The sequence below is a fragment of the Python bivittatus genome, unplaced genomic scaffold (genome assembly GCF_059951505.1).
Source record: "Python bivittatus isolate LINGU-HERP-01145 unplaced genomic scaffold, Pbiv_v1 ctg000590_np1212, whole genome shotgun sequence".
In the NCBI taxonomy this organism is placed as follows: Eukaryota; Metazoa; Chordata; class Lepidosauria; order Squamata; family Pythonidae; genus Python; species Python bivittatus.
The window spans coordinates 24,712,141-24,725,753 of record NW_028277086.1 but is presented as its reverse complement, the minus strand read 5'-3'; positions in this window follow the sequence as shown (position 1 = coordinate 24,725,753).

The following is a 13,613-nucleotide window of genomic DNA, read 5'->3' as shown; positions in this document are numbered from 1 at the left end:
GGCACCAACGAGTTTAACTGGTTGACACACGGTATAAAATGGAAGATACTTTTTTATGCCTTTTTATGTTTTTGTTTGTTCATGTTTGTTTTGTGTTTGTTGTAAAAATAAAAAAAAACATTATAAAAAAAAAAGAAAAAAAAAAGAGACTTATACATGTAATTAGAAGCCTAAGGATATATATGGAGCCTAAGGATATATATGAAGGAGCTTAGTTATGCATAGCTACATTGATGTAGACATCCTGTTCAAATCATTAGCCATGCACATGGGGACATGGTAGTGAGGATGAGGAGCCATTGCTGGCCAATTTATCTTGGGAAAAGACACCGTACAGAGGGACATGTTAGCCTTCCTCCGTGAGTTATTTCTAGTAATAAGGTGAAGAGAAAGGATTGTTTTATAGCATATCCTTCACAAGTGCAATTGGGATGTGAGGATAGATTCATTTGGCTGCAGAAAAATCTTGCAAAGGCCACATCAGAGAAAATGGTCCAAGGACCAAGAAAGCAAGAGCTTGTCAAATTAGAGATAGGAACAAATAGCAGACTCCACTGAACAGTCCAAAGAAATGTGGCCATAACAAGTTAACAGAGAAATAAAATGAGGATAAAGCACATTTTAAAGAGGTAAGAATATGGTGTGCAGTAGTCACATTTTATCGCCTGCTGCTTCTTCCACTTTCTATAACCAACCTAGTCAGCCAAATTTAACTGAGACATTCTGCATTCCAAATGTGTAAAGCAGATTTTTTACTGGGAGGAGGGGGTCTAACATCAGGAAGGTTATATACATTTTTGAAGGGCGGAATGAGAGATGGGGATGTCATGGACTACCTTCAACTTATACCGTAGAATGGTATTCGTATGATCAATGAGCTTTACAAGCTGCTCTCTAAGGTTTGGTAATACCTAAAGTAATAAAAGTAATAAACTATGGTGAGAAATGCCACAGTGTTTGGAATGTTTAAAGCCACATTAGATAACACAGCAGGAAAAAAGTGCCAGCCTTGGCAAAAATCTACCAATGACAGAGAAATACAAATGATCTAATTACATTCACTAATTTCCTATCTCTGTAAAGCACTTTTAGATCTCCTGATAGAATGGGCTACAAGCTGCTCTGGAGTATTATTCATCCACACTGTTTAATGGTTACAAAGCCATCCCAGTATTGTGCAGACTCACAAAATAGAAATGGTTTACGCAGTCTTTCAGATTAAAGGATAAGATTTCTCAGCCTTTCCTAAAACATTTGGATGATTAATTTAGCATTCAGTATTGTGACAGCAAAGCAGAATGCATTAATTGCCTTGCTTATCATGACTGAATCTTACATATTTTAATATGATTAAATATTGAAGAAAATATTTTCATATTCATTGTATATAATGAAACAAAGTAATTCAATCACATTTTATAATGGATTCATATAGCTAAGGCTCCAGATGGAGAAGGATTTTGTACTCTGGTCTTAATAGAACATTCAGAGATTAGGAGGTAACTCCGTGGGATGCTGCAATTAAGTACCACTTTATGCAGGTTACCCAACAGATATATCAATAGAAAAATAACTAGGCCAAATAACCATCAGCTGGAATATGGATGCACTGAAAAATAGGCCCAGGATATATTTTGTATGCCCCCTGCCAACAACTTTGCCTAATAAATAGGGTTTTATGCCACATTTCCTTATTATGTTCTGCTTTTCTTGCAGCTGCCTTATGCCCATTTTGGTGCTCAATACTTTTTCCTGTGGAACTTTTCAGCTTGTGAAGCCTGCAAGTGGACTCTGCATGACCATCATCCACCTGCAAGAGTCTGCATTGGTAGATCATGGCCGTTCGCTCTGAAATCAATTCAAAGTGAATTGATTTTGCATCCCAGGTAAGCAAAATTAAATGCTGCCAAATACAGTGCTTTTTTGCGGGCGCTTTCTTCACTGATGAGATTTTTCTTCATTGGGATTTGAACATCGCAGATCTGACAAATGCTGCTGATTTGGGGAGGGAGGGAGGCTGTTGAATAGAGCTGTGCACATCCTTTCGAAGAGGCATTTCTCTTTTATATACATAAATAATTTCGTTGAAAGTTTTAAAAGCAAAGATAAAAACTAATACCAACGAATATGGAGCAAGAAAGAGCAAGAAAGAAAAAAGAAAAAGAAATCAAAGAGAGAGCTAACAGTGCAAGCAAGAAAGAAAAAAGTAAAAGTAAAGGTTTACTTTTTTCTTCAAAGTGACATTTCTCAGTGTGTGGAAGCATGTATCAAACACCTTTCTTTGAATCCTTAGAGCAGACACATCTTTTTCCTGGTTTGAACTGCTGCTTTATACACTGCACTTGCCTGTCTCCTCATGTGTAAACATGGACCACCTCTTTGCTTCACTCCTTTTTCCACCTCTTTCAGAAGATTTGCACAGCCCTGTTGTTCAACAAATCTGGCTATTTACATTAAACTCTGAGGCATTCCAGATATTTGGAGATAAACATTTGAAGATGGTTGATTCATGATCGGCTTTTTGTCATAATTACTGTATATAGCTATAATTCATGAAGTATGAACAAATATGGATTTATTAAAAAATTCAGCAAGTTGGAGCTGGTTTTACAGCACAATGATTGAAATCAATGTGATTTCAATAGATGTCTCCCAACGAAGTTCCCCTGTTTACCGTATGTTTAAATATGATTATTCGAACTCAACCCCATATGAATGTTTTCTTAAATGATCTTTAGAAATTTGCAATATGAACACTTGCCATTATTTTTTCTTCTTTTTATACATGTAGCCCTGTCTTTTGTTTAATTTGATTTGGTTTTTTCCTCTTAATGAGAGATGCTGAAAACAAATCTCTCTCCATTTTACTGCATAGACCTAGATTGGAGAAAATCCAGGATTGTCTTTTATATCAATAAAGAGATAATTTGTTAAAATGTCATGAGTGTCCATTTCTTCCCCTCTTTGGGAATAAAACAAGTTAACGAAAAAAAGGTGAGCTTTTAAAAAATAAAATATGTTTATGCTTTTTTAAAATGTCAGATGCTGCTGTTCTTCAGTTACTTAACTCAAAGACAATAATGACATTTTCTTATCAATAGTGAACAATGTGTCATATATTAATATAGTGGTTGAGCCTATACTGACAGTTGCCTTAGAAATTATATGATGACCTTTGTAGAAAAGATTAGCTTTGCTGGTTATGCTTGTTCTGGCCTTTGTGCAGTAGCTTTTCTTATGTCTCCAGAATTTTTTCTGACCAAGACGTAATGAGATATTCTATTGTATTTCCAAGACAATGAGTATTTAACGAATTCTGTTTACTGTTTGCTATTTTATAATCCTTATACACCATCAACAAAAAAAGGAACTCAAACAGCCATCTTCGACTTTCTCTCCATGTTAGAGGGTACTGAAAAGCTATTATTAAACATAGAGCTGAAGCATTTTTCTGTTCATTAAGTAAAGAATGTAAGCAACAAAAATGTAATTTAAATTATTCTGCGGTTTATGAGTCACTGGGACTACATGCAAGTGGATGTGTACAATATCAAGGCACAGAGAGAAAAAGATATTGTGTTGGTTGGTTGGTTGGTTGGTTGGTTGGTTGGTTGGTTGGTTTAAAGAAAGATGGTTAACATTTTATGGCAGGCCTTCTTTTCCAAGGAATTTTACACTTTTTTTCTCATTTTGGACTGATCCACCATTCATATGTTGTTGTTTTATGGCTATGTAAATTGTTTAGGAATTCATGGACTGGATTCTAAGATAAAATTGATAGGTTACCTGAGAACTAGGCAAAATCAAAATTAAAGCTCCCTCCCTTTAGACCTTTCCTCTCTGCTCAGATTATGGTGGAGCAATGTGAAAAAAGTCAAGGTCCTACGTCTCAAACAGCTGGCTAGAAGAGGAAATTTCACTCAAGCACTACAGTTCCCTCTTCCTCACAATTTCCTTGTAATTGCTGGTGTGCTAACAATGGCATATTTCCAGGTTTGATCAGCAATTTATTTAAATGTAGCTTTGTTGGCAGATCAGAAAGTACAAACTTTAATCTGTAAGGTTGTGAGTACATTGTTAATGTATTTTTTTTTTTAATGTGTCTGTCTATCTATCTATCTATCTATCTATCTATCTATCTATCTATCTATCTATCTATCTAAAATGATTATATGCTTTTTTTTATCTTATTTGGATTTCAAGGCAAAGTACAGCAAAGAACAAATTGCATCATAATGCAAATCATTATCGCCATTGTCATCCCTGTCATCATTATGTCAGATGCACTATAGAAAGGCAGATTAAAATTCACAGCTGTTTAAAATAACTAATTAAAAGTGATTTTCCTAGTGCCAAAAAGATTGTTAAGCAAGTGCCTGGTGGATATCTTTGGGGTGACGTGCCACAGTGGCACTTGTTCCTTTTTTTTTTTTTGATCAGCAGATAGCAGGAGATACATTTGAGGGGTTTGAAGCAGTCCATAGGCAAAAAAGCTGATGGAGAAATTGAAATGAGAATAGGATCCCTTCAAGGATTTGGGTCCCACGCCTTTCAGAACATGAAAGGTAAATACTTGCACTTCAACACAGGCTTAGAAATGAAGATGCAACCAATGCAATTTTAAAGACTGGGATGTTATGCAGCCATAAGGATCAGAAACCTGTTACACAATCCCAGGAAAGATGGGTTTGGTGTAAGGAGTTGCTGACAAATGCTGGCCTTGTGCCTCAGGAACTCTGAAGCACATTTTCCCCTTTGAACCGGAAGCAACTGCCCAGCCTCGCTCCAGGTAGTCAGCTAACCTTGTTTCTTTAATCAGGAAAGGTCAAAGAAGGGGAAATAGAATGAAATTCATGGCGATCCCATGGTGAGCCTGAAAAGTGGTTGTATGAGGCTAAATGCTGGTTGTTCTCCTGCTATCTTGGGGTTCTTTTATATTTTTATTCTTTTATTCTTTTATGTTTTTATGTTTTATTTTTGTTGTTATTTTTCTTTTGTTTTTTATATTGTGATATGGTTTTAATTGTTACTCTGCTTGTAAGCTGCCCAGAGTCACTTTTTGTGAGATGGGTAGCTATATAAATTTGCTAAATAAATGAATGAATGTCCCACCTTCCCTCCCCTCTTTTCTGAAGCATCTCAACAGATGACATAAAACAGAGAATGTCCAAATATTAAATCTTTTGAATGCTAGGAGGACAAGGACTATACAAGGGCAGGGAAAAACCCTTTTACAAATGAAAGGAGAAAGACCTAAATCATTGTAAAAGTTAGAAAGCTGTATTTAAGAGAAGTTAGAAGCTGTATTAAGAGTTAGAAAGCTCCAAACTAGAGTGGTTATTAGAAATGAAATTTACAATTTTCAGTATACTTACTGCTTATTTTAAAAGCAATATCCAATTTCTGCATTTCAAATTTATTCCCTGCTATTTTTATTAGCTAAAATAATTTGCCCTCACTTTTGTATGTCAATCAAACACAGCTGAAATTCTCTATAAACTCGCAGGCATAGGTTGTTATGAAAATACTGTTGCTAGGATACCTCCATTAGTTCATCTTCATGTTGCACTGGTCTATCAATTAAGGAAGAAACATTCCTGTTAATTCTATAGGTCCTTATACATATTATTTCCTTTATCTCCAAGTGGCATTTTTCTATCCCACTTTCACTTTCCAATCTATCAAAAATTTATTGTGAAGTGTTTGCGTTTGGTTTACAGGCTCAGGAAGTTATTCAGTCCTTGCACTGAACTTTTTTTTCTTCCTCTCATTGTTACATTCTGGTTATTTCTTATTGATGGAAAAAGAAAATAAATAAAACCAAAAATGATTTATTATAAGGCTGAACACATGACCAGCATCAGAATGTAGCATTCTTGGTCAGCTTCTGGAGTTCCAGAATGATCTTGGGAAATGAGTGGTTTATGATGATCATAGACCCACATAAGCAAATTCCAAACAGAAATACTTCCGGAATACAAACTGGTTAAGATTTAAAAAAAAAAAAACAGTAAAAGTGCATGTAAAGATAAGGCATAACGTGTCAGCTGGATAAACAACTACATCTAAAATGGATGTTCCACAAATCAGATGAGAAATATCTAAGAACTACTTTAAAATAAAGATTGTACCATATTGTATAGACAGTGAAACAATATTTAGTGACATTCAGTGAAATAAAGTCAGATTTATCTGATAGTAACAGCTGGAAGTAAAAAGAGTTACAGTGACCAGGGTGCTCAACTAAAAATGGAGATAACCCCTGCTGAGAGTCAGCATAAAATGGGCAGTACCATATACTGTACATGATCAAGGATTTCAGTTTTTCCTCCACAGCCTCTGCTCAAACAGGATATTATAATATCTCCTCTCAGCAACAGCTATTGGGAGGGCATTAAGTCGGACCTAAGGTAAAGCTCTTCTGAATTTGGGGGCTTTTATATTGCTAAGGTGTCTAGCTGAGTACATTTCTGGGCAAATTCCATTTGAATCTCCATGCCTATACTTAAGAGTGGCTAATGCACCTTCATAGCCCATCTGGGAGATTGCAGTTCATGAAAGGCCACTACATTGGCCTTTCTCATGAAGTCCTGGCTCAAGGAAGAATTAAAGTTGGCAACCAAGGTTAGGGGACCTACTCTAAAAGAAATGCTTAGTGCTAAAGATTAGTAACTGTTTGTTTAATTCTCCACAATGCCCAGAATTATGCTACATCAGAAAAACTGTGGGAAATTATACAAGTTAGATGTTTGATGCTGAGGATATTTATTGTAATTGTTTTCTGCTGCAACTTCTCCCTATCAAACAAGTGCCACCAATGTATTGATGAAGATTCTCAGTTATCCAGGTGGAATTATCTGGAGGTTGAGTCATGGCAACTGGACTTTTCTTTTGGTTTGATACATTTCGTTGCTTGTCCAAGCAACCTCCAGATAAGTGTCACCAATGTCAGAGCGTGCAACAGAGGGTGAGGTGGATCAGAGGACTTTTTGACAATGGTTCCTACTACTGAAGCTGATCCTGCTGGCTGCATTTGGATTGTGGGGTACTTGACAATACTTATTCCTCTTTAGCTAAGCAGTGTCAGAACTAGTTTGGCATTCAGATGGGAGACAACCAGGAAATTCCAAGCTAAACTGGGAAATCAAAAATCATCCTGGAATAAAACATTTCCATATTACTACTAAGGACACTACTTGGATGTAATTACCAGGAGTCAAGCTTAACCTGGGGAAACTTTCTGTTTATCATTCCTTTGGCACTAACAGATCAGGAAAGATCTTTTGCTGTGCCAGACAGAGAGGGAGAGAGTGCCAAGAGAGTTTCCTTGTGGCTTACAGAAGATGTCATTAAAACATAATGAAGTTCCATGAGGAATATGTATTCATTGGTGTACCTATCCAATTTGGGCAGCAGTTTTCTCACTAGTCTGTTTTCTAAGGGTTTAAATTCTCTCTCTCTCTTTCTTTCTCTGATCAAAGATGTGGGTTGCACTAACTTTTTAAAAATATACAAAATTCCAAGAGAGAGGGCTTTTTTCTGCTTTTTATTATCATCATTGTCATCTTAGTATACTTGTAGTGGCATCAGGTTCTTTGCACATGTTTCTTTCTTTTTCCAGGAATTCCTGGAGTTATTATGTAAACATGTGTCATCACATTGCCATTCCAGGAAGTGCCTTGGAGTACCACATCTTCAAAAAGCATGATGCTGCTGTAACTGTAATGGAATGTGTGAATGATCTTGAAAGATGGGGGGCAGAAATGCTACCTAGGGAATGATCAGATGAAAGGGGGAGGAGCCCCCAGCTGAGTAATGGGCAGAGAAAGTAACTTAGGAAGGATCCACCTTTCCTAAATAAACAGGGTAAGTAAGTAAATAGGGACGGTGGGAGCTTTGTACTTTCAGACTTGCAAGGTTCTGTTAATGTAGCCTTAAAGTAAAGTAGAATTAGTTCATTTAGTCTTGTTTCCTGTCTGGTTTACCTGGTAAGGCTGACAGTAATGGTGCCAGTTTTTGTTTTTTGTTTTTTAATTTAAAGATAGACAAGATCTCTTGACCATCAGGTATGTTTCTGAAACTACCTATTTCATCCACCTATTTTGTTTTTTGCTAGTATTCATTCTGCCATAAATTTTTTTGTGTCAAATTCATTCCAACAGGATACATGGTATTCTGTTCAGTCTCCAATTTACATTTCAATTATCTGTGATTCTATTGTGTTTTTAAAACAATACCATGTTATTAAAAAAAAACAAAAAACTTCCAACATAAATTTTCCAGAATCTCATGTTTTCTCTGCATTTGGAAAGCAAGTCCTGTTGAAAATACTCAGATCTCTGTAAAAATCAGAGAGAGTTCACCTACATCAAGATCATAGCTTAAAAATAGTAACATAGTAAAAAGTGGAACTTAGGCTTTGGAGGGATACATCTCTTTCCCCCAAAGTAGCTACTACATATTCTTGACAATGTTCTTTCTACATACTTTGCTAAATCCACTTTTCCTGTTGCTAAGGGAAACAGGCCTCCTTTTCTTGTTATGTTGGGTGTTGTGATATAGCAAGAAAAGATATCACTTAAATAGGCTGGAAACAGATTGTAAACTCTTCCAACTCATGGCGCTTATCAGTACCAATGGACTACAGATACTGCCATACTACGAAGCAAAACACCAGCTTCTACTATCATTTTTATTTTTAATATCTCTGGACTGCATGTGGGCCACACCTTCATTCTCAGAAAATAAAAGTGGAGCACTGTAGTCTAGCTGGAAGTGTGCCCATCTACCAAGAAAAACTAGTTTTTTTAGAGAACATGCAGGAGTTAGAAGAAAGGATCAGTTTGCCTTCTGGTAAATAGGTGGATGATGAGTGACTGCTCTGCTAGGGCTGCCATTTTGTAATTTGGCAATTCCCCTTCATGCTTCCAAACCAGCCCACTAGCCTAAAAAGATTGGCTGTCTCTGAGTTAAGCAGGGTTCCCCCCCCCCCCCCCCTATATAAAATATAGACTATATAGCAAAACTGGCTCAAAATATTTTACTCCCTAAGGTTTAAACTGAGTCCCAGCCAATGTAAAGATTGATGAAAATAAGACATTTGGGTGGTGGTAAATTAGGTGAAGTCCAGAAGTATATGAACCAAGCAATTGTGAAACTACTACAATAATTCAGTCCAGATACTACTAAAGAATGAACTGTTTAGCTAGCTCACTGAATTCTCCAAATGTTCAGCAGATGGAAGTTACAGATACTTGTAGTATTATTAATTGTTTTAGAAAAAGTTTCTCCTATGTTAATAGCAGTCCTGACACCTACAGTTGATTGATTGATTGATTGACTGACTGACTGACTGACTGACTGACTGACTGACTGACTGACTGACTGACTGACTGGCTGGCTGGCTGGCTGGCTGGCTGGCTGGCTGGCTGGCTGGCTGATTATGTGCCATCAAGTTGGTGTCAAGTCTTACTGACCAAATAGATAGATTTTCTCCAGGAGGATCTGTCCCCAACTGCTCCTTCAGGTCTTCCAGTTATGCATCCATTGCTGCTGCAGTTGAACCTATGAACCTACCTTCCTGCTTCTTTTCCTCTTTCTTTCTACTTTTCCCAGCATTATAAACTTCTTCAGAGAGCTATGTCTTTGCATAATATGATAATATGATAAAAGCCATTTGTGCCTTGGGAAGAACTTGGGTTGATTTATTCTATGTTCCATTTGTTTGGGGTGGGGGGAGGTTGGCTATCCATGGTATTCTCAGGATTCTTCTCCAACACCAATGTTCAAAAGCGTTAACATTCTTTCTATTCTGCTTCTTCAAAGTCCAACTTTGGTCCCATACAGCATCAAGGAAAAACCATTGCCTGCACGATTCTGATTTTTGTAGGAATAGGCACAGTTCAGAATAGTGTTTCCAAGGCCATAACTATACTGTACTGAGTGCTAGTCTGTGGCATATTTCTAAACTGCCGGTTCCCTTATTGTTGATAATCAATCTTAAAGGCAGAAGCTGTCTGCCACTTCAGTATCTTCATTGTCAATGCTAAGGCTGGTTTGGTTTTCTTTTTATTTAATCTTATTCTCATTTTTTTTCACTGTGCTCCTTGACTTTTTTTTACTACAGTTTACAGATCATTTGCATGTTCAGCTTTCAGAGTGGCATCATTAGCATAGTGCAGGTCATTGATGTTTCTTTCTCTAATTTTAAAGCCATGTTGATCTTCTTCCAATCATCTCCTCACAATATATATTCAGTATATGGGATGAATAAATAAGGAGAGAATATACAGCCTTGTCTCCCTCCTCTGCTGACCTGAAGCCAGTCTGTTTTCTCGTGTTCTGTCTGGACTGTGACTTCCTGACCTGTATATAGGTTTCACATGAGGACAATAAAATGCTTTCAGATTACCATTTTCCTAAGTGCATTCCACTGCTTGACATGGTTGAAACAATCACAGTTCCTTCTTTAATTAGTGAAGCACATATTGACTTAATTTTGGTATTCTTTGGCTTTCTCAATTATCCAGCAAGTACCAGCAATAATGCCTCCTGTTCCTGGGCCTTCTCTAAAGCCAGGTTGAATATCTGGTATCTCACTTTCCATATAAGGCTATAATCTGCATTGGATTATTATAGCATTATTTTGCTAGAATGTGAAATTAAGTAGTTTAAATACTCTATTAGGTCTCCTTTTGTGTGTGTGTATTGGTATGTAGACTGACTTCTTCCAATCTGTTGGTCATTCTCCTGATTTTCTGGCATAGTTTGGTTAGAATCTTTACAGATTCATCTTCTGTTGCCTGTTATATTTCTGTATATATTCCATATTTCTGTAGATATTCTTATAGCCTTCTGACTTGCTAATGATCAGAGTGCTGATCTAACTTCATCTTCTAGTACTAGAGTTTCTTGTAAGTAGAGAATATCTTCTAAGATATCTTGGATGTTGACATCTCTGCTATACAGAATTTCAGTATACGCCTTCCATTTTTGTTTGGTATTCTTGGAATCATTTACTACCTGTTCATTGGCATAATTTAGCATGCTAGTTTGAGGTTTAGCATGCCTTCTGAGATCTTTCTGAAGATTTTCCTTGCTTTCCTGTATCTGTTTCCACCTTCGGTGTTTTACAGATGTCATTGTAACTGCTTCTTGTCTCTTCAAACAGGTCTCTGAAATGCTTTAAGTTTCTTCCTGAGGACTTTGTCTTCCTTGGCTTCGGTTTCTCTTCTCTTGGCAATTTCCACAATTTTTTATGACATACAGTTTGCTTTCTTCTGATTCTTAGTCTTTGGCAGTCTCTTTTCACATTCATCCTTAACAATTTCTTTGATTTTCATTCCAGAGTTCCTCTGGTTCCCTATCCAAGTGGTTCAGGATTTCAAAGCCATTCCTGTTATATTCCTCGAAAATGATGGGTATATTCTCAAGATCATATTTGGAACTTGTTGGCTTTCTTCTTCTGCTTTAGCCTAACCTGAAACTTGTATATGAACAGTTTGTGATCTGTTCCACTGTCACTCCCAAGCCACATCTTTGCTATTACAAGTGAGCAATTCCACCTCTTTGATCTATTGATCAACCTGATTTCTATGTACTCCATCTGGTGATGTCCATGTATATAGGCATCGCTTCAATTGTTGGAAGACTGTTAGCAATGAAGAAATCACTGGATTAGCAGAAATGGATAAATTAATCTCCTGCTTCATTTCAGTTTCCTAGGACAAATCATCCAAGTAAATTTTTCTCTTCAATATTTCCAACTTTGGCATTCCAGTCTTCACTCACAAGCAGCATGCCTTGCTTGCATGTTTTCTTGATTTCAGATTGCATTTGGCCATAAAACTCATCAGTATCCTCTTCTTTAGCATTAGTGGTTGGAGCATACACTTGGATGATTGTCATATTACAGGGTTGTCCACAATGTCTAATTGATTATTCCATCATTGATTGCATTGTACCCAAGTATCGTCCTTACCATATTCTTTCTGGCTAGGAAAGCAAAGCAGTACCTTCTTTGTTTTTCGTGTCCTGAGTAGTAAACAGTATGATCACCTTGCTAAAAGTGTTCAATTCCAGTCTATTTCAATTTGCTGATGCGTAAGATGTCAATATGTAGTTGATTCATCTCATCTTCCACTGAACTGAGCTTCTTTGTTTTTGTCTTTGTCTTTTTTTTTTTCCGCCCTACATGGCAATGTCAGCAGCTAGACACCCTAAAGGCTTTAACCTAACCATGTCATTAAAAATATTAGTACTTTGAAAGATCCTCAGCTCTTTCTCAGTAGCATGTTGAGTTCCATCTACTTTGAGGGGCCCATCTTTTGGTTCTATATTGTCAATTACTTTATATTGTTTATCCATGTGGCTTTCTTGGTAAAATGCAGGAGTAGTTTACCACTGCTTTCTCCCAGGCAGTTTGAAATGATGCCTTTGTCATTGTCACTAAAGAGATCATCTGCCTCCAGCTTCTTCCTATATCACAGCTGCCCAATATAGATTCTTGCTTGCTTTAGCTAGACAGCTGGGATAGCCTTCATACCATAGGTGAATTTGCTGAGATTATATACTCTTGACACAGAGTTGTCCAAATGTTCTTCACTCATCACTCCCAGGAACAATCCTCACCACCACCACAATGAGGCAGCACAGCTGGAATTGAGGGAGCCACCCACAGGTACTACACTGCCAAGCTTGCTGAATCTCAATCTGCCTTAAAATATGGACTTTATGAGTCCATATGAGAGTCTACACTGATATTTGACAATAGCCAATAAAAGTGCAATGGGCAGGTCACATCAACAAGAATATTATGCTAGGGAGCCATGTCCAATTATAATTCTCCATTTTAACAAGCAAAGTCAATCTCCTGAAATGGAAAGCACCTACATAAAAGAATATAACTAGTACCCATAGTGTCAGCCCTTTGAGGTAGTCCATACAAGAAGCACAAACTATGAGTTAATACTACCTTTATTATAAGGTTACAGTAACAGAATCTTGCAAGTCTGAAAGTACATCTCTTCCCTCCTCACCTTTAAGATCCAAGAAACTATGGAGGGTCCCTTCTGAGAGTTTGCCATACTCCCATTGCTTCTGTGGGCTAAGCTGCCTCTTATCTGACCATTGCCTAGTCTATGGCTCCTCCTCCTCCTCCTCTTGTCTCTCAAGGACATTCTCACAGTCCATTAAACGTAGTGGTATAGGCAACAGAGGCCTCATTTGAGTTCAGCAGTGATTGCAAGATATTCCTGCTTTCATCAAAATGATATGGCAACACACCACAGGTTTACACCCGTTTTGGGACTGTGTGCAAAATTGCAATGCACATAGAAAAGTGGCAGGGCTTGCATCACAACACTGCAATGCTGCTTTTATCATCTGGGCCCCTTTGCCCATCCTGTGAATACTTCTGCTTGAATTCAGGCTTTACTTGCATGCCAATAAAGTCCATTTACCTCTGACTGCATCTAGGTAAAGGTCTACCAGCAGAAGCACCTTGAGGTAGCTAATCCAGTGTCACTCATGTTTTCTTCCACACCTATTTTACTCGAAGAGAGAAACCTGCTGGTAAGGAACTACTTGCTCCTAATATTGTTAGTGTATAAATT